This window comes from Anser anser (assembly GCF_964211835.1).
Source record: "Anser anser genome assembly, chromosome: 4".
Lineage (NCBI taxonomy): Eukaryota > Metazoa > Chordata > Aves > Anseriformes > Anatidae > Anser > Anser anser.
Genome location: NC_139724.1, coordinates 39,488,600 through 39,511,060, shown reverse-complemented (window position 1 = coordinate 39,511,060; position 22,461 = coordinate 39,488,600). Strand labels below are relative to the sequence as shown.

Here is a 22,461-nt window from a genome sequence, read left to right as displayed (position 1 = left end):
TAGAGTATACCTACCAAACCAAACCTTATACATCTTGATATATTTTTATTTATTGGTAATGGATATCCTGGAATCTACACTCATGTACCATTACATTTTGTAAATATTAATATTGAGTACATGGTATGAGTCAAAACAAAAAGTGAAATACAACATGAAGAAATAAGGAATAATTAGAGATCTTTCCTTTTCTATCTAGCTCTAGCATTACACCTATGATGAAGCATGATATAGGTAGCAGGTTTTAATCATGGGAAATTAGATAAATTAATTTTAACCCCCAAAAGCCTTAACAGTTAATCTTTTCCTTCAAATAATTTTCTAACCTTAAACCATTTTTTGTTCGTTTCCAGAATATGTAACTTTCATATGGACTCATCTTTGCTAACATTTTTACACAGTGTTAGACATTATTTAAAATGATTTTTTTCCTTAGATTCCAATATATTCAAAATTGATAAACCCTAATGAGCTCAAAGGCAGTCAGATTAAAGCATCCATTTTTGACATGACCAATCTTCTTTTTAGAAGGTACTTTTATTACCAACTTTGCATTCACTTTCTGTGCAAGAAGAGAAAGTAGTCTTAATTTTAATGGATACAGATTTTAATGGCACTCTAAACCTTTGCCAAAACTCCATCAGCCTGAAAAATTTGGTCAAAAGTTTCGCAGCAATGAAATCCTTGCAGAGTGAGAAAATCTGCCTGGATTATATATGAATCGGAAAGAATTAAAAAAAAAAAAAGTGTATATTTTCTTTAACTTCTCAGATGAGGTTTGATTTCTCCCCTTAGGTAAGTACAACTAAAGACACTGGGTGATGGGTTATTAGTTATCAAAGACAAGGTTTCTGGCTCAAATTGAAAATAATGGTGGACAAAGTCTGCTCAGGTAATTGAGTGTTTATGCCTGCAGCTCTATTCTGCTCAGCCCTCATCAAAGTGATAATATCTCCATATAAACCCTCTTAGTGGGCTATTTTCATAATTTGGAACCCATCTGTACTAATGAGAGACTGGTATGCAATTGAAATATTTGTTATTAACCTGACTACACTTTTTCTGGTAAAATTTCAAGATATTAGAGAGGGGAAATGCTTTAGTATAATTCAGTTGTAAAATATCCCTTAATATCTATAAGAACAGAGTTAACACATTCCATCAAGTCACTCACTGTCTGGAGGTTATTACCACAGAACAATTTGTTTTTAATTTCAAAGAAAATCAGAGCTAATTAAACCTTTAAGGAACAAAATATAATTGGTTTTGATCAAAAAGGTAAACAATAATTTTTCAGTTTTTATTATTCTTCCACCTAGCTTTATCCCAAACATTACTTATCTGATAGAAGCCCCAGGGGAAAATGAAGATATATATAGCTGAAATCTTTCTGTATCACACACACTACAGCAACGCTGCTTATTTCAAATGCTCTGCTGTTCTTTACACGAGCAGATAAACTCACAGAAGCTGCCTGAAGCAAATTTTAAATGAACATTAAATACTTCCACACTTTTAAGAGTAAACCCAGCCTGCAAAGTCTGATTTATTAAAAGGAAAAGACAAATTGGTCTTTCTAGAGGCTCTTGTTCAGAAATTTAAAGTCAAATAAAGACTTCTCAAAACAGTAACATGTTTAAAATGTTTTTCCTTTGGTAAAAAAATAAAAATGCCAGACTCTCCTCTCTCCAAAAACCAAAGACACACCCCCACAATTAACCAATAACCATAATATTTCACCATTCAAAAACAATGCAGTTGTTTATGCAAATATTAATACTATTAAAAGGAAAAATAAATTAAAAAATCTTATAGTTTACCATTTTTTATTTTTGAAAATATCATGGTTTGGGGAGGAAGATGAAACTATGAACTGAGAGAAAATAGCATTTACTCTTATGAAATATAAGATTTTACTAGACAAGTTTTGTTGACTTGAAAATGAGCAAAGGTGAACGAGGTCAAAGAATTCCTTGTGGAAGCTGATAACTTTGCATACTGTGTATGCTGGGAGAAAGAAAGCAAAAAGGAAAAAAAGAACCCTCACCACTGCATGCTTTAAAAAACAAAAAACAAAAAAAAACTTTTCCTAAAATGTACTAGAAACATTATTTTTTCCTTATGATCCTGTGCTGTGTGTTTTTCTGTTATGTGTTTTTTTGTTTATTTTTTTTTAAAGTTGTGGTTTGAAAGGGAGATAATCAGCTGAGTGACTAAGTTTTGAAAATCAGAACATTATGATCTTTTACCTCTACTATAAAGTCAATAAGATATCAGGCCATAAAAGAATTATGAAAGAATCACCAAGTACATTGTCTTCTTTACTATGAAACACCTCTGTCTTTAGTTATCACAGAAAGAAGTGTGTACATTTCATACACAAATGCATTGCAGGCTCCAAATTCGATTTCTCTGTTTCTTTCAAGATATTAAGTTGTACTGGAAAGTTAGGCTTTCAGTTGCATGAAATGGTCAGTTGTGGTCACAAACAGGAACATGTTGTGGTAGACATTCAATTTTGTGTTTTTAGCTTTTTTTTTTTTTTTTTAAACAAACCTTAAAGGAAGTTTTGAATTTCACTGTCAAAAATAAATTTTATTTATAATATTTCCCTCTTTCTTTAAAAATCATGATGGTTGCAAGACATTGAAACTGTCTAGTATAGTCTTTAAGGAAAAATGGCTTGGGGGTGGAGGAGGAGAGACAAATTACAAGTACATAGGGAACTAATACCACTATCATGTGAACATGTTTGCATTCGTACATTATTTTCTCCATATTCCTAAAAGATGCTAAGATCACCACAGCAGTGTGGAGTCCTGAAAACATATTGGAAAGTACATCAACTACAGAGCCCACTCAAACTGTAGAAAAGTCGAAGAAAACAAAGGTTAGAAATTTACATAGAACAACTTAGAGGACAGTAAAAAGGTGGCAGAAATTGAACTCTGATATTCTAAACCACAGTCCACACCCTACTCATTAGATTTGTTTACATTTAAAGCAATTAGTCTTTCTTAATTTCAAAGAATCCTTTGGCTGCTTAAAACACACAGAAATATGGAGAACTCAACAGCACTAAACTGCCCTGAACACATTAAAATTAAAATATTAAGCTTTAGTCTTAGTTCTGTGACAATTAATGCTTTTCAGCTTTAGGATTTCATCACGGTATATTAATCAAGCCATAAAAATACAAATTAGCACTTTAGTACAGAAAAGCAGTTTCTAAACTGATTTTAATAGTAATAAATTTCCTGTCTATGGTGTTCTAATTATATCTTTGAAACTGCATGAATCTGTCGTATTCAGCCTCCATGCTTGTGTTTATTTTCAGTTAGTTATTAAATAAAAGCCCTGAATACATAGAAATGGCATACATAGAACAATATTGCTCTTCACAGTACATACACTGCCCTATCAGCAAGCCAGGGCAATACTTTATTTTTATTGTGATGAATAGGACAACGCATTTATCATTATAAAGGTCATAGCTTTTACTAAGCCATCTTTACTCCTCAGCCTGATAGATTGGCTGGTGAAGACTATCTTTAGACAGCATTGCACCTTCCAAAAGATGCTCAATACTGAGATTATAAAGTGATACGTGAGCAGAGCACCGGCAGGTCTGCAAGGCAGAAGCAGGGTAAGAAGTTCAAGAAAAATCCAAGCAAGCTTTGGAGACAGCACAAGATGTTCAGAAAAGGTAACTGAATTGGATGAGGTGCAAAAGGCAGAGAGACTGCAGACAATGTAAGGAAAAAAAAAAAAAGTCTGAGAAGAGGTACAAAAGGAGACACAAGCAGGGAGTGAAGCAGACAAAGGTATCACAGCAACACACCCACCCAGCACAGATGTTGGTGGGAGTACAGAATTTGGAGCTACAATTACAGGAAATACCTACTATGAGGGCACTACTCACAGGCATCGTTCAGAAATCTTTTATTTATGTGATGACTGGAGGAATAGATTTATTAAGATCCTGGTGAAAAACATTAGCAAAGGTATGGAACGACAGCTTTGTCAGAAGTGTATCCTTACCTACATTTTTTCCCCCCAAATATCATAGATTCTTTACCTCATATACAGTATGAAGGAATTTCAAATGGTCATGCTTGAAAACATGATTAAAATATAATACTAGGCAGTAAACGATTAACTGCTTAAGTATATTGCATACATACACACAGAACAGGAGAAAGGATTAAGCTGAGAAAGTATTTGTTCAAATAAAACAGCACTTTAGTTTAATGTACAATGTAGCTAAGGGATAGCTTAAAAAAAAAAAAAGAAAAAAGAAAAAAAAAAGAAAAAGAAAACTCGAAAACTTACCCTAACACAAAAGCTAATAACTAAACGTGACCTGTTTTGACATCCTATAAAAAGTAAAATATCATTTTAAAAAGCTTGCAAGTCCTTTGTTAATAGTTCTCACTCACTTAGCATGTTTCAGTAAGGGAGCAGTATTTAATAGCTGAGGTGTTGCAGCTGTCTCAAAATGCTTAAATGTTTCAAGAACTCATCTGCTATATTTGAAATGCTGTATTAGCAAATGGCTTGGTTTTCTTCCCTCTATTTCACTGCTTTATTCCTGCCACTTCGCTCTAGGTTTATTGCAAACTCTGAACAACAGTTTTCAATAGCATGTATCCTAATCACCTTAATGGTACAGGATAAGCCTGAAATACCATCATGCGGTGTGTACAAGAGGAAAGGGATTTTTGGGATTAGCAGGCTAATGCTACAGGACACACTGCTGGGATAAATCCACTGTTTCCTAACACAGACAAGAGCTGCTCAAACTATGTCCATTCAGTACTTCAGTAATTGTCTACAGTCTAATGAACAGTAGAGTTTTTGTTTGTTTTTATGAGCGCTGAGTTTAGTCAGTTTGAGTGTTAAAGAAGTGAATTGCTACCACCTCTTCACATATTAAGGATACCCCCACATTCAATATTTCAGTGTTCAACACACACGGATCTGCAATCTTAGCAAAAGTCTCAGTTCAGCTGTGAAGGCACCATTTACATAGAAACTTAAAAATATTTATTCATAGACACACACCACGTAAGTAACACTCTGAGACATAGACAATTCCCTAGTTAAATAAAACTACTTCATGGCTTGCTGAGCCTGCCACAGCATCAGTCATGCGTATCTGTGTCAATCAAAGCAGGTCAAGGACCTGAGTGCATTTTGGGATCTGCCTTCCCACTTCACTTCATCTGACAACTGATTTGCAACGTGCTTTTCACCTCACCTACATATCAAGATTACAAGTTACATTAGAGAATGAGCAGAACAGATTTATGATTTGGATGCTAAAAAGAAAAAATAAAAAAGGATGGAGCGGAAGAAATTGGTGAAAGATGAGCACACTTAACACTTTCCTCTCAGTTCCTTCTAGCTGCAGAGAAACATGTTCATTGCCCTAGGACATTTAAGAGAAAACAAGATCAGAACTGATTAACTTGTATGAGAAGTAGCTAGTTTTATGGAAAATATTGATGGAATTAAGATACTAAAAATATTTAGAATACCTTCTATGTAGGTTGCAATGACAAAATGATAAGGAACTGCATATTAAAAGAATTTGGCTTTGAGAAGTTAATTCATCAGAAGGGTGGTTTGTAGAGTTCAGTCATATAGTAATTTCCCTGTGAAAAGGCCTTGTTTACATTACAAAAAAGTTTAACACTTGACTACACTTAAGACATTAGCTAAAGTCTGTCCCAAAATGAGATTTAACAAAGCACCATGAGTGCTTTTTTTCATTTTTTTTGCTGTACTCTACTACCAACTCCCTCTTCTGCATGAAGAGAAACACCTTCCATTTTTACACTTTTATACTGTCACCTGTCAGCATGACTCAACCAGACCTGTGCAGAATTTAACACTTCATGTTAGTGTTTCTTCCATAAAATGCAGTCCTATACAAAGAAACAAAACACACAAAAAAAGGAAAGGAGCTGCTGAATTTATACTGAGGCTGTACTTGCTTATCATGATGAAAAAAAAAAAAAAACCTCACCTTCTCCTGTAATTTAAATAGTCATTTATGCTGTTATAGAATTGGTGTGAAATAAGAACATTCTGATTTGATATAATTTTATGTCTCTTTTTACTTATGTTGTACAACTAAGTGACTACGTAAGGTTGAGGGCAATGAGAGGCAGGCCCACTGGGCACTAATGAGTTCGTATAACCTCTGGAAGATGATTAAGCAGTTGACCTTGCAGAGAGAAAAAGGAAAAAAAAAAAAAAAAACCTTCTTTCTGGTTTATTCATTTACACATTTTTTTGAAATACTTTTGTTCTAGGCATAGTCTAGTTGAACTAAAGGCCTTTTGCTTCTCAGGATTGAATTGAGGGTTTACAAGCGACCAAAATAAGTTAGCAGTAGCCAAGAGATAGACTCATTTACAAGGTGTGCATGTGTGTGTGGGGAATTATTGCTATCCTCAGAATACATGTTGTTTCTGGAGTGACATGAGAACAATTTAGAGTAAGTTTATTAAACGACTGCTTTCTGAATAAATTACACAAATTTCTATTTATGTTTCAAATCTGCAAATACAGTGCATTCACATAAACACCCATGAGATGTGTGAACAAATCAACTCACAGCTTGCCCACAAGATGAATCAGCATGAATATCTTCAAAAGAAATACAGAATTTCACAAGAAAGTGATTATTTTTCTTTCCCTATGCAACTCGTAATTAAAGTACATTCACAGAAATATTTACTGCATAAACAAAGCAATTCAATTCTTCATATCATGCTTTTGACATATTCCACAATAGTGAAGACTTGTCCACTGACAATTAATTAGCCTTCAGGTAAGGCACATCTTTAGGTAGCCGTTAATGAGAGAATATAGTTATATGATACATGTCCCCTCACTTCTCTACCATATCCCTGTCCCCCTCCTAACCTATTTAAAAGGAAATGAATAAATACAGAAAAATGTTTAGAAGTCAAAATCAGGTTAAAAGTAGAAGGGAAAATGTAGGAAAAAAACACCTTATTCAGTGTATGGTACAGGAAGAATTAAAACGTACTTTGTGTTTTCCAGTAAAACATGATTTGAAGACATGATTACAAGAGGCACATATCACTAACCTCACAGACACAAGAGCATGCAAGCCATTTTTATCCTAATCCCATAGTTATCGTTCTGGTCAGTAACTATTAATTAAATAGAAGTAACAATTCACTTGGTCAAACCACCTTACCTAACACTGCTCTGAGGTGATACAGTTTTCAGCACTGTTAACATACAAACGGGAAGTGGGGAGTGTAAAGACAGGGAATCAAATAAGCAGCTAAATACCAAGTCTTTTGTTTATAGCATATTCCTGACACAACCACAGGTTTGTTTGTTTTTCATTATCTTTGATGTTGTAGCCAAGTCATTAATCCTAGAAGAAGCACCTTTCTAAAACATTTTCTCTCATCCTGATACACTGATTCTATTTATTTTACCAGCTGTGGTAGCATGCAGTAATTCATGGCATTTCAGGATGATTATTGTCCACAACTGCATTCTCTATTCCAGGTACATTCCAATAAGTAATTTAAAATTAACTGGAATGATAGCTTAAAACGTCTTCATGGAACAAAGCAAACAAACAAAAGAAGACAACAGTCATAGAAGTAAGGGATAGGAAAGAACTTTGCAGAACTCTCAATAACTACAAAATAGTCTTCCAAATATTAATTTGCCTAAATAATTTCACCTACTTTATTTGTTCTTATTATCTTTCTCCAAAAGAATACATAGATATATAGAAAGAACTGTAGGAAGAATGTAAATGAATACATACTCATCATGGGCTGTCTATACAGGAGTATTATGAACAGAAGGATGAAAGCACAGAAAAGTAATTACATGATTTTTCTCTTCTTGTTAAGAGCTGCACCTTTTAAATGACACTGCCTTGAACCTCATACATCTTTCTCCCCAGTTCAGAAGTCTGAACAAGGAGCAAGTAACATCTGCCTGCAAACAGAGTCTAAGTTTTTTCTCCCCAAAAGGTAGCAGGGAAGGAGAGAGGTGACAAACCCAAACAGCATGAAAACTTACAAGAAAACAAAACTATCACCCCAAAGAACATCAACCACATACCTGACAATCAGTAAAAATTAATACCTCTTCAGTTCCTCCACCCTTTTGATACTTGTTTTGCATCTTTACTACGGAAACATCAAGTTGTGATTTTCAGGTCCTTGTGACAAACAACAAGGTGGATAATGTACAGCAGCCAAGTAACGTAACCACCAGTAGGATGAAACCTCACCCTCATCCTGCAGCTCACTGTCAAGACATGATAGCACCTGTATCATATTTTGACCACTTTACTGCTGTCCTTCATTCACACAGGCTTCAGCTGTCTTGCCCTCATCATCTTGCATTTATATGAAGGCTCCCAGGTGCTATGGTTTCAGATTTTTATTTTTTTTTTTAATTTCTCCTCTGCCCCCGATTATAATCCAATTACAAGTTGCTGTCTAGTCTCTAAGAAATATATCTAATATCTGTAGTGTGTTGTGCTGTGCCTGAAGAAGGGTTTAAATTAACTTCATGACCTATCCCACCTTTGACAATCATTGCTCTGTTGCTAGGTAGGAAGACCTCACGACATTTGATGTTTGAAGGTTAGACTCCTACTAGTTGCGCTCAATATTAAACTTTTTACCACAGATGCAAGGATCAACATGTTAAACTTAATAGAGATTTCTAGTCAATTCTAGAAACACTGCCTCTCTAATCTATTACCCAAAGTACCCATTTCACTCCCTTTCTCCCTCCCCCTCTCTTGTCTACTGTCTTAGGCAACTTTTCAAACTTAATGGTTTGCTAGACACATGTAGCTTGTGATACCAAAGGAGGATTTGCAAAATTAGACATGGTCCATGCTTTCCAAAAATTTTCGAACTCTCTTTATTCTAAAGCTAATTGTAGTAGTCAGTAACTCCTCTAAAAGAATCACAAAGAACATATTGTTTCAGCAATGTCTATAACCTAATGCCTTTTAGATGTACACCTAGCATACAAATATAAATGTTCTGGTCAAAATATCAACATAAATAACAAATACAAGACAATAATATTGGAATAATGCAATGACAGCATGCCTCAAGTGATGCACATACAACAGGGAATCTGCAGCATCCTTCCTTCTCTATAAAGCCACAGAAGATCAGTACAAACAATGTGAGAGCAGAGTTTACTGAAAATTTAAGGGGTGAAAGAATCACTTTAAAACAGACACCTTCACTTCAGGTAATAAAATACTCTATACCACTAAATCTGTGGATCACAGAATGGTTGAGGTTGGAAGGGACCTCTGGAGGTCATTTGGTCCATAATCATGGTTAGATTTACATTTTATTCTCCATATGCAGAAAATATAGTTGCAGTCTGCCAACTTTTGATGTGACAAAATGATTTATTAGTTAACTGTTCAGTGAGAGAAAAGCGGGAATCTCTCTAACACAAGTGTTATTTGCATAGATGCAAGAGGAAATGTACGGAAGTAATGTTCTGTTTTCGAGCACTTTTCTGAATCCCCCAGAAGTCGGGGCAGCAGCTCTAACGCTACAAGCATGTAGTATATATACTAATAAATGTAGTGCATGACACCAGTGTTACTTGCCTGATATTTCTTTTCCTCTTCATCTTCAATAAAGATTTTTGATAAACACAGATTGTCGCCAGCAAGTGTGTGGTAGCCACGTTTTTAGTACAAATTTCAAAGAGCAGGTATGGCTACTATCAAACCCCAGAGATTCTCAAACCCCCAGGTTGATTTGAGAGTATAAATCCACACAGCCTAAGCACTGAAGAAGTGAGTCACATGGATCTGTGATACAACACATCTTTCACTGTGACAACTACAGTATCCCTCAGCTGACTTCACTATGTCCAAAGGACTGGAACGTAAAATCTGGGGCTATTCCAGTCTCAATTGTGATGCCTCAGTAGTATCTCAGAATTTCATGGCTGCAGATAAGAAATAAATGAGGTCATCTGTGCATGACTGAATCCACACTAGAATCTGTCACAATTCATGACACAAAATAAAGTAAATTAGGTATTTTCCAATAGGTGACATTAGTAAAGCAAGGTTTTAATCACATCCTCTGCTGTCAGCAGGTTAGAGAAAAACCGAAAAAAAAAAACCAAAAACCTAACTGCTCCCCAAGACTGGCTTTCTCTGCCTCTTAGAAAACCACTACATACATATCTAATTGTATATGAATATAATATGGATTCACAGAAAATGTCCTACCGTACTCTACATATACTCATAAATATAATATTTTAGCATATTCTATGACTGACAATGTTTTAAGGACATTTTCAAAGTGCTGAATGAAATCCATAAAAGTTCTTGTTCCCCTCCTACCTCCAACAAGTCATACACATTTCAAACTGGATTCAGAATGAATTAATAACTGGTATTAATGAATTTAATAACTGGTTTAGGGGTTTTATGGCCTTTTTTTTTTTTTTGTGGCCTTTTTTTTTTTCTTGTGGTTTTCTGTGTATCAAGTCTATGGCTTGCATTTCTCTTGAGTCTCATATATTTTGCCATTACATTTAGGAGAGACAGAGTTGTCAGCAACATAGAAATAAAAACTATGAGCTAGTTCTAAATCCATGATTAGAAAACCTGGAAAATCCAGTTACCTGGTTTGGCTATAGTTATAAATGCCACTTAGTCAATGAAAACTGAAGTAGTGTAGTTTCAGATAATAAAAACTAGCAGATCGGGGGGAAAAAAAAAGTGAGAGAAAACTAATTTTTGGGTTCTTTTACAAATCATCTGTTGTTAATGAACCTCAAGATGTAGTGATGTGACTTGTTCGCTGAGACCTTGTACTCCTGGCAAGCAGAATTACTCAACATTTTCTGTGCTGAAGCACAGCATGTGACAAATATTCACCCTAGCAAAAAGGCAAGCTTAATCAATAGTCTTTTTTCCACTTAAAAAGACTTAGCAGAAATCATACTGTTTTTCTAAAAGTCTAAAACAAGCAGAGAAAAATCTGTACAGTTAGCAGAATGTTAGCAGAATGCACAGTTAGCAGAATCTGTACAGTTAGCATTCTCTTTACTATTATGCTAATGTAAACATTAGGATAAAAAAATCAAATTAAGCAACAATATACTGAGCTTATTTCCAACTTTTTAAGGTGACAGCAATCTTCTAAAATTCATGCTCTACTTGAGACTTTATTGGAATAATAAAAAAAATAATAAGCATTTAAATAAGGAGGCTTTATACAAATTTAGAAAATAATATTGAAAAGATGTCAGGCAACAACACAGTATTTTCACTGTGATAGCACTAACTGAAAATTCTAACTGTTACCTCAAAAATATATTTAAACTATTCCTATATTGTCACCCATTGTAATACACTCTGTTTAAATCTATAGAGAAATATGGTGGGCAAACATTAAATCATTATTTTCCATCCTATTTGTTTCACTTCTTTTTACATCTGAACTCTTCCTTACAGGTCTGCTGTTTTTCTGTACTGATTTATTGAGTCACAAGTGACAGCATTGTCCAGGTTACAGCTGAAGTAGCACAAACAGCAATAAATCCATGAGGTAGCCAGAAGATAAAACATGCAAGGAAGCAACAGTCTGAGGCCCCTTCTGGACAACTTGCCTAAAGACTGAAACATTAAATCCAAGATAAAGTTTATGGGTCTAGCTCATTTGTTCTTCTGCCTTTAAGAATTATTAAGCCTTGTCTATGGAAAAAAAGATTTTAGCAAATAATGCCAATAGTTGTATTATAATCAAAGTCATATAAAAACGAATATGCAAGTCAAATACACTTTTGACAGTATATGACATTAACTTGACCAAACTATTTAAAAGAGTGCATATATTTCCCCCCTTGTAAAAAAAAAAAAACACTAAAAATCTAAATTCACAATTTTCTACTAGAAATTAAAAATTGAAATGCACTAAAAATGTTCTTTCATCTTAAAGCAATTTGTAAAAGTATTTTTAGTGACAATCACAATGGAGCAATCAGTACATACTGTTGGAGGTATATCCTTTCTTTCCATTCTCAGATAGTTCTCAGAAATTTAACTTTGCACTATAAGGCACTTGTTCTGAGAAAACAAGATATTACCAAATAGCATTATCATTTGTGATTATTTTCCCCAGAAATCACTGTAGAGGATTATAATGTTCAAAACTTGACTTATCATAATGATACATCAACTATCCAGATCATCATATATATTGGTGATAGACCAAAAAAACAAACAAGCAAGTAAGCAAGCAAAGAAAGACAAAGCAAATGAATCGATCTTTTTTTTTTTTTTTTTTTTTTTTTCCTTACAAGTAGACACTGGCAGAGTCAGGAGGTTTGTAGCATTACTGTCCCTGTAATTCTGTTTTCAATTGGCAGAGAATTTCATATATCTGTAACAGGTACTTTAATGCTAATTTAAATGTTAAAATAAGTAACAAAACAAATTTAGTTATAAATTACCTCCAACATTCAGATGATGACAGAAGCAAGGAGCAGAATCTAGACTGCATGCAATCTAAAATAAAAGAAAACTGAATTAGTTAAATATTTTATCATGTTAGTTGAAAGCCTAAGACAGTTATTTATAAGTCCTGTTTCTTATTCCTGTCATTTACAGTAATGTCTGGGAAAATGAAGAAAAAAGAAAAAAAAGTGTGGTGGTTGTTTGTTTGTTTTTTGTTTTGGTACAGTTTAAATCCGTAAAACCTCAGCAGTATTTGCCTCTGAGTTTTGGCTGTGTTTGAAAACCAGATAATTTGACAGACAAATTATTTGTATTTTCTGCTGTTTGGGAAGAAAGATTAAGATCACTGGTGTGCCTTACAGACAGAGTGAGAAAAGAAGCAGTTTAGGGAGGACGCATAACATGGTCATTGTATGCAATCCATTCCACCTGTACTCCTCAACATTCATATTGAATTAAGGACATAAAATATACATGCTTGCCTGCTCCTGCTGTTACCTGTTTATGAACCTTCCATCCATGTCTAACCCTGCTTTAAATCTACTAATAGTGTTTGCCCTGCAACCAGAAGTTTTCTACCTACTGAGAAAAAATACGATCTTTTGTCTAATTTAATTACATCACCTAGTAATTTCAGTGATTGCCTTCTAGTTTTAGTTCTGTGAAATTTGGTGAAAAACAGTTTTGCATTTACCACCTGTCTGATTTTGTAAATCTTGATAACATACTCTGTTTTCTTTTTCTCAAAATGTCTCTCAAAATGCTTTCATGAAGCCAGTCCAGAAAAGAGGGTTAAACTGGGGTACATCTGCACAAAAATACTTATTGCTTGGAAATTGCTTGGAATACAGACTTTTTTTTTTTTAACTGAGAAGATAGTTTGGCTAATACAGTGATGTGTAGCATTCTAATGACTCTAAAAAGGAAGTTAGTTTAATTAAACATTTCTGAACTCAAACCTCCTGTAATTTCAGGAAAAAAAAAAAATGTAAGTGATAAAGAGCAAAGAGAGTTAAAAGGATGTTTCTGTTATTTAATTTTTTTAATCAAGGCTGGACATACCTTCAGGCTCCCTGTCCTGAGTAAAAACTCCCAAACAGTTTTCTACAGCTGGAGCTTGAGTATTCTCTCACAGTCCTCTCACAGTCCTGGTTCCAGGATACAGCCTGGGTGTGGGGCTGTTTTGTATTTCATCATCCTTTCAGACTTTTAATTTTAGCTTTATATTTGATTTGCCTACTGCATTTTTCTCTGGTCTATTTTTACTCTATTTGATTTTGGCTTTCTTTCCCCTTTGATTTCATTTTTCAACCCGTAAATTATTATTTCTATTTTTTCATATCAGAATGCATTTTAAATTTATCAGAATGAATATTGAGCATTTTAAAATAATAATAATAAAAATACTAGTGAATGAGAAGCTGATGACAACTCTATGAGTATCTGTTTTAAGTCATTTCATTTGGATATTTGGTAGTTAGGTACATTTTCTAAAAACAAACAACAACAAAAAACAGGAAAACTACAGAGGACTAATATCCATGAGACCAGTTAAGACAAGATGTTTCTGAGACATTCAGCTGGAATGGTTCAGAGTTTGCGCTTGGAAAAATAAATACGCCATGTCTTAGTGGGATTGATCCCTGTCGTTTCTGACTGTGAGGATGGGACATACTGGTCTTCTTTTGGTTATGATGCACATCTGCCATGTGTATGCTTATGAAAAAGTAATCAAGACTCAAGAGAGAATCCCAACACTGCACAATTGATAGAAATGAAAACAGAATTGAAACAAACCTAGGGACAGAAAGAAAGATCAACTTTAAAGGGCAAGGAAAGATCAATAGAAAGTTTCTTTATCCTTTCCTCCTAGCTCCTGATATGATCAGGCTGTTAGAAGATCAGTAATAAAAAGGCTGAAATCATCCCCCAGGGTTATTTTCTAGCCAAGGACTAAAATACAGATTATACAAGCCTGGCAGCTTTCAGCCTCCATTTCTTTAATATAGACAGAGAAACACCATATGTTTTGTTCTAAGATTGAACTCAACATTTTTGCTTCAGATTCATTTTTTTTTCCCATCACCAATCAAAACTTAATTAATCATAAAAGCTCTAATAATTTCCCATTCAAACTGTTCCTCTAGGGCTGAGCTAGAGTTTCCACTGCTGTTTTTTTTTTTTTAATTATTATTCATAACAAAAAATGTTTTGTTTTGTTTTTCCTCTAAAAGATCTACTTAAATCATAAAACATATGGAGGAATCCTACGGTAAATGATATTCAGGAGCTCTAATTTGATGATCACGACTACTCCAATCTCATAATTTATAACTCTGTGATTTATATGTTGGGACTGCTAATAAAATGCTAATCAACAAGAAAATCTATAAAACTGGATAGTTTCATATTATCTCCTACATCTGAACAGGCTCTCCTACTTCTGAATAGAAAGAATATATACTATGATGAGAAAATGGTAAATTGTCCTTATATTTTTCAAGAAATGAAAATATTAAGAAAAACAACCCCAGTTTTTCTGTTGATTATTTCATTTCCTTTTTATTATTTATTATTTATTATTTATTTATTTTGTGGAACTAGCTATATCTTCTCTCGTGCACTTATTAAATGTTTGATGTTGGTCCTAATAGTTTATTTTTAATCTATGTGTCAGAATGGTGGCTGCCCAGCTATCTTATTTTCATAGTTTACTTTTATGGCTTCAGTTTACTCTCCACAGACATCATTTTAAACAAGCAGCCATTTGCTGTTTTTATGGACATATATCTTTGCTGTTCTTACCAATTTAGATATTTTGCAGCAAAGGCAACATAGATTATATCTAAGACATTATATTTATGTGAAATAGCGTAGCACCTGCTTTCATCCATTCAGTCTCCAATAAACTTCCATGGAAATCAGTAGTTGTAATAGCAAAGCTACAGAAGTTTATGAAACCATTTGGGAGAGTCTGAAGAATTCTGGACTAGTCATTCCAGCTACTGTTTAGTTTGAAAAGACTGAAAATTTTGTGGCTTTTTTTTTTTTTTTCATGTGCAGTAATACTGAATGCTTTTAGACTCATATGTCTGGAAGGAGAAGGCTTGTTTTCATTCTATTGACAAAGGTAGAGATGAGACCAACAGGCAGACACCAGACTTCCTGCAAATATTACTGAAAACCGTCTTTAAGGTAACTTCTCTCTGGATGGCGGGATAGTTCAGTCTTAATGCCATTTAGCTTCTCCTTGGAACTGCCAAAAGACATGCCAATTAATGCCAGCTATGGTGATATTTCTGATATGGACACTTTTCCTTTGGGAGTTGGATTGAGTCCATTATGCTCATTTAAAAAAAGAAATATGAACAGGTGGTAGAATGTTTTAGTCATGCCAATTTGTGTTGGTCTTTAACCAAGAATTTAATGGTCTGTTAATCTATTACCGTTCACTTAAGCTATCCTTTGGGAAAAGATGTTGTTTTCATAACACAAATTGCTACCTCAATAGTAAAGAAGTATCATATGAGAAGGTGGAAAATATTTTCCCTAAATTTTATGGAAAAAAAATGTTGTTTAGATATTTTCTAGCAATAAAACTATCAGCTATATATTACGTATAGCAAAAAATAAAAAATAAAAATAAAAATATCCTTTATAGTTTGTCAATATTGATATTTTAGTTTTGCCTAATCACATTTATATATATTTTATGAAACTTAAATCTCATAATTCATATTTATTTCACTGTTATTCAAATTTCTCATTTGTTTTGGGAGTGAGTTATCCTGGAATTGTATTATTTTGTGCTGAGAATGCAAATTTATAACATGTATTTTGATGTTGCAAATGACTGTCATTAAATAAAAGTAGCCATGCCATAACATAAAGAAAGTATGACACCATGAAGTATTTAAAAAGGAGAAAAAGAAATAAAGGTACTGTTTTATAAATGCAATTTCACCTAAATGACTGTTATTTCTTTTATATCTAAATATCATCGTTTGTTTGTCACTTTTAATGTTTGCATTTACTGTGTCTTCAATAAAGCCTTTTTTAGGTTTGTTATGTTAAGTAGAATAAAGAAGAAATTCATCTGGCATTTTTAAGAGGAAGAGATGATATCAACAGAAATAAAAATGATAATAAGTACAGTATAGCAAAAGTTATTGCATCAGCTTTATCAATAAAATAGAATGCCTTTATTTGTGGTCATCATTTTACTTTATTAAATCTACATCCATGATCTATTGAACCATTGGAATGCTCATGCATATTTCAGATACTTAAAAATGAAATTTGACTTCACTAAGTCTCAACCGATCTTCCACATTGATAACATAACCACAACCTAATTGCTTGCAAGTCACTTAAACAAGGAGAGTGAAAAATGTAAGGACTGTTTGGAAGCTTTCCTGGCTTAAACACCTAATATGGAGCAAAGGTATATTTCTGAGAACAGTAAATATTAGTTACTGTAATAGGAAAGTAAATGAGTGCTACGATTTATCTTCTCAACAATAGTTCCAGACTGGAGGTGAGGAAGACAGATATCAAAGAAATACCATATTTGCATATTCTACCTTAAAACCGAAGCAGTACATGAAATACTTTATAAAAAATCTTGATGATAAGCTACAACGCTGAAACTATCTAGGTAACATTTATAGACTACTCAGCATTAAGTTAATTTGTTCAAATTTCCCTGACATTGGTACGAAATCCTATGGATACGATATGATACAACACTATTACAATTGTAAAGTGATCAGTGCAGCGTATTTTAATATCATAAAAAAATGTCTTTAGGAATACCAATAGTGAGGCAGAACTTTGCTAGAATAATAAAGTAAGAATTATTACCTGGGATACAAGATTCACTCATAAATAACCTCTATATATGTAGCAATATGTTAAATGCATGTTCTCATGTTCTTCCTTTTTTATTTTGAAAGATTAGACTTCTTGTTTGTTTGTTTTGCTGGTGTTGTTTTCAAAATTAACACTAAAGCACTGCACATTATTTTTAAACAAGAACAATAAGTTCATGAAGTTTGTTCGTAGTGGCTAGCAGTAGCTTCAGAATAGGAATACTGGCTTCAGAATAGGAAGATACATGTTAGAGTACTTATTCCAGAATCAAGAATAGTTTTGGGTTGGAAAGGACCTTAAAGATCATATAATTCCAACCCCCTGCCATGGGGTATGCCATCTATAATACCTCTCTTTAAAGTTTCTTTAGAGTACAAGTTCTCTGCTATCGTGATTACCCGAAAGCTTAAAAAAAAAAAAAAATCAAATAAGTAAAATTTATGTTCCTACTCTGTAAGTACCTGTGATTTTTCATAAATATCTATGATTTTCATTTGAAGCCTTCATTTTCCTAATCTATTTTTCTACCTCTTCCATTTCCTCCTTTTTCCCTTCCTTACCAAGCACTTCAAAAACTGTAAACAAGACTACCAATGTATTCAGCCTCTACTCTGGCATTTTGTTGTATACATAATAGGCATTGTAGATTTTGAAATGCTGATTCAGATTCTGAGAGCTGATTATTTTTCCTGTCTTCTGATTCTTTTGATTTTAACTGTGCTACTGAAAAGAAATATGGACAAGCAGACTTGGGTCTCTCTGCTGTGCAAAGTGCTTTCCCAATTTCAGCAGACTGGGATATCTCCAAACCATATAGAGATGCCCCTGTCTGGTAAGGTCTCACCACTCTTATGTTAATGTTCAGGTAACTGAGATAGAGAGGATACCGATAATCAAATTCCATATCATAGTACATGCATTAAAGGTGACAGGTGTAGGATCTGTGGATTCTTAACTTTGATGTTCCTAATCTTACTGGTTCTGCATCTCAAACTTAATGTTGCATTGATATAAAGGTCTATAACTCTTCTCCATCCCTAAATAATAGTTTTGTTTGTTTACGAAAACAAACAACAACAACAAAAACAGAAACAGAGCAAAACAATATATACATTTTCATTTTTGCATTTTCATTCAGATCTTATTCTAGCCTTTTTTTATTGCTAAGAATATGAGACACATATACACATATGAATACCTTGTGCTAAGAAGCTAAATGTTTGCAAATAAAGTAACAAAATACACGTCAGAGTAGAACATCTGTTAACTTTAGATTAAATAAATACTGGGATATAGTTTTACTCACCATCTTGTAGTGTCTCTTTTTCCAAGTATATGTAATTTCTTCTAGAAACCTGGAATTCCCTTTAGGAGGAAGAACAATAGGGTTCCTCAGTCCTCACCCTTGAAAAGTCTGTGCAGCCACAGTTTTGAAGTTTCTATGAATATAGGCTTCACAGAATCAGAAAACGTTGAATCCCTAGTTCTGAAGTTGAATTAAACCCATCAGGTATAAATTCTTCCTGCTACTTTACAGCAAAGATGTCTATATTTCTATTCTTCTACTTTCAGGATTTTATTAGTTTTCTTAAATCGTTAGAACTTTCTACTACCAGAACTCTTTCAGAAGGAACAAAATTTGATAAACAATAATAGGAAAATCTAAGTATCTTACCTGTTGTACATTTACTCATTTCACACTAAGTACACACTTTTTTTATGAACCATATGGTGATTAAGATTATAAATTTAGAATTTAGGTAATCTTTTCCTTCGGTTTTTAGACTTTTTATTATTGTAGGCTCATCGGATGTAAACAAACAGAAAAATCACCACTTCTTTTATAAATAAGCTGCTTATACTCAGACTAACTAGTGTTGAACAAGATTCTGTTACTTACGGAGGTAGTTCCAAATAGTTCCAATCTCAAATACATATTTCATCCAGTATACTGTTTTGAACTTAATCCCTAAACAGAACTAGGATGAAAAAATCTAGTTGAAAAAAAAGTAGGACAGAGCAGGAAAGGTTTTTGTTCCGAGAGCTCACTCATCATAAGTAAAAAGGTAAGCAGTGTGACAGCCTTGCAGGTTAACAAAGTTAATGCCCTTTTTTCATAAACTTTCTTTTTCACGTTTCAGGCACATTAAGTCAAATTTTGCCCTCGTATGCATCACTGAGCTCCACAGGATACATCCTTATTCTTCCAAGGGCAAAATTTGTCCTTTTGGAACTTTATTTAAGACCTTATTCATATTTACTTCAATTTCTTTAAGACAGACCAGTCCATTTATTTCTGAACACTTTTTTTTTCCCTATTTTTTTTCCCTATTATTAATTACACAGTTTATTGTAATCCCTTAAATTTGGATTCTTATCAGTTTTATCAAAGATCTACAAAGATCTACAGCTCTTATTTAGCAACAAGAGGGCAAATATATATACTTCCATGTCTTCTAAATGATTTTTTTAAAATCTCATTTCCTCCCCTGAAGAACCTTTTCATATGAAAAACTTACCTTGTTTCCAGTTCTTGAATGGTTCCTCATGTTGCTGTTTTGAAAGGACCATTTAATCAAAGTATATAAATGTCTTTTTGATCATATGAAGCAAGCTGTTTCCAGATGGAAAAGCTTAGAAATTATTTTCTTTCAACTGAAATGATTCTTAAAGGCATTTTAATGGCGAAAGTGTAATAAATACCAAACTTACACGTTTCTAAACAGTGATGTTTATTCCCTTTCAAACAATAGCAAAATATATATTTAAAACATAACCAATATTTCTGTATTTATGTGTCTTGGCACATGTTTGCTACAGAGAGCTTTGCTAAAACAAATCAAATTTCTGATGCTTAGACTTAACATTTAACAAATGGAATATTAACGTTAATATTAAAAGACATCATTTTCTGTTTGTAGCTTATGAAGTTTTACGTTAAATAATTTAATTTTGATAAAAGTATGCCAATGTTTGCACAACAAAATGCTATTATTTGCTCCCCATAACTTGTTTTTGAAAAATAAACAAAACTATTAAATACTTTTATATGCTTTTATAATACTTTTAATACTATTAAATAAATAAATAAATATATTAAATAAATACACTGACATTTTCAAAACCTGTGATGTGGTATATTTTGTTTAGCTAGATGTCTCATTTCTAGTTATGTCTGAATAAATTGCAGATTTTTTTCCAGTAAGGCTCCACTCATCACTGAACGCCAATCACTATATCTCTACTAATGGCTGAGATAGGCACTGAAGGTTCACTTCGTAACACCATGATACTTTAGGTTAGACTGAATCTGCTAATTTGACCTTTAAGAGCAATTTACTAAAAGAAGTTTAGCTTAAAATATCTGTGCTGTTCTCCAGCTGTTCCATACAGACATCATGTTGTATACATGCTCGATGTCAGGTGTTCATCAAAACAGCTAAAGACTAGTAAATAAGAAAGAAAACTTGTTTCATGTTTTTATAAGATCTATTCCAATCTTGTGGTAAATAGTTGTCTATTATGCTACATGAAACATGCTTTTGGTAAATAATTCAAATATGAGAAAAAAATCATTTATTTCATTATTTTCATAGCTTTCTAGGAAAAAAAATAATAATTCCTTGCAAAGGTGTATATTTTCCATGAATAAAAAAAAATAAAAGTAGAAAAAGACATAAAAGTGTTTTACCAGCTCATTAAACATTTTGTAAGCATCAAATACTGCAAACTGTATTCACCGGCATAATGCAAAAAAACATTTTTGGACAAAGCAACTTCATGGTACTACTCTCTTTTGTCCTATTGCTGGTCACCAGAGAGAAGAGATCAACGCCTCTCCCTCTACTCCCTCATGAGGAAGCTGTAGGCCACAAAGAGGTCACCCTTTAGCCTTCTCTTCTCTAGGCTGGACAAACCAAGCGACTTCATCTGCCCCACATACATCTTTCCCTCTAGACCCTTCACCATCTTTGTTGCCTTCCATCAGCCACCCTCAAATAGTTTTATGTCTTTATATCGTAAAGTCCAAACCTGCACACAGTACTTGAGGTGAAGCTGTACCAAGACCGGAGAGAGGGACCATCACTTCCCTTGAGCAGCCAGCAATGCCACACTTGATGCACCCAGAATACAGTTGGCCCTTTTGGCTGCCAAGTCAGACTCATATTAAACTGCCGTTGACCTGAACCCCAGATCCCTTTCTGACGGGCTGCTCTCCAGCCTCTCACCCCCCAGGTCTGTACGTATATCCAGGATTGCCCTGTCCCAGGTGCAGAATCCAGCACTTGCTCTTGTTAGACTTGTCGTGTTAGACAAGTTAACAGCTACTCCTACTTTAGAATCATCTGCAAACATCCGTAGTGTCCATTCATATTCTGCATCCAGATCATTTATAAAAACATTAGAGAGAACGGGCCCTAAAATGAAGCCCTGGGGAACTGCATTAGTGACTAGAGCCTCCAGTCTGATTTAACCCCAATTACTATAAACCTTTGAGCCTGATCTGTCAGCCATTTGTTCACCCGTTGTATTATGTTTTTTTTCTAATTGTATACTGGACTTTTTGTCCAGAAGCATACAGTGAGAAACAGCATCAAAAGCTTTGCTGAAATTAAGTTACTTAAACAGTGAATCTGTATTGGCTGTGACCAATGACTGGAGAAATTGAGCACACAAAATGACTGTGAACTGGTAGAAATGATTTGGGAAATAGGTTCACTAGCGCTGAAGTCATGTTCTGGTCTGATAGTCCTACTAAAAACAGCAGTCAGACATCATGAAAATATATTATCTCTGCTGTGTCTTTATGGAGTATAAAGTAAAACTTTTAGGTTGCCACAAGTCTGCAAGACAACAGTGTGATTGTTAACACATTTTCTCAATTTTAGTCAGATAATGGCAGAATATTAACTAGTTTTATTAATAGTAACTAAGTTGTGAGGAGTTAGCTCTCCCATGGTACCTGTCTTCCAAGAATTGTTTCTAAAAGCTACAATCTTCGTGGGGAAAAAAAACACTAAGTAATTTAGTAAAATAAATAAATGAACTTTCTA

At 33.7% G+C, this 22,461-nt stretch overlaps 1 protein-coding gene across 1 annotated transcript in view; it reads right to left on the bottom strand.

Moving 5' to 3' along the window:
• Nucleotides 1-22,461, bottom strand: part of LOC310898178 (uncharacterized protein) — a 331,267-nt gene that overhangs the window by 117,871 nt on the left and 190,935 nt on the right. Inside the window, exons 25-28 of the mRNA XM_083832738.1 lie at nt 19,308-19,960; nt 18,714-18,772; nt 12,532-12,586; nt 12,071-12,145 (exon numbers count right to left, since the gene is read on the bottom strand). The gene's annotated coding sequence lies outside the window, so the exon portion shown is untranslated. The remainder of the gene's footprint in view (nt 1-12,070; nt 12,146-12,531; nt 12,587-18,713; nt 18,773-19,307; nt 19,961-22,461) is intronic.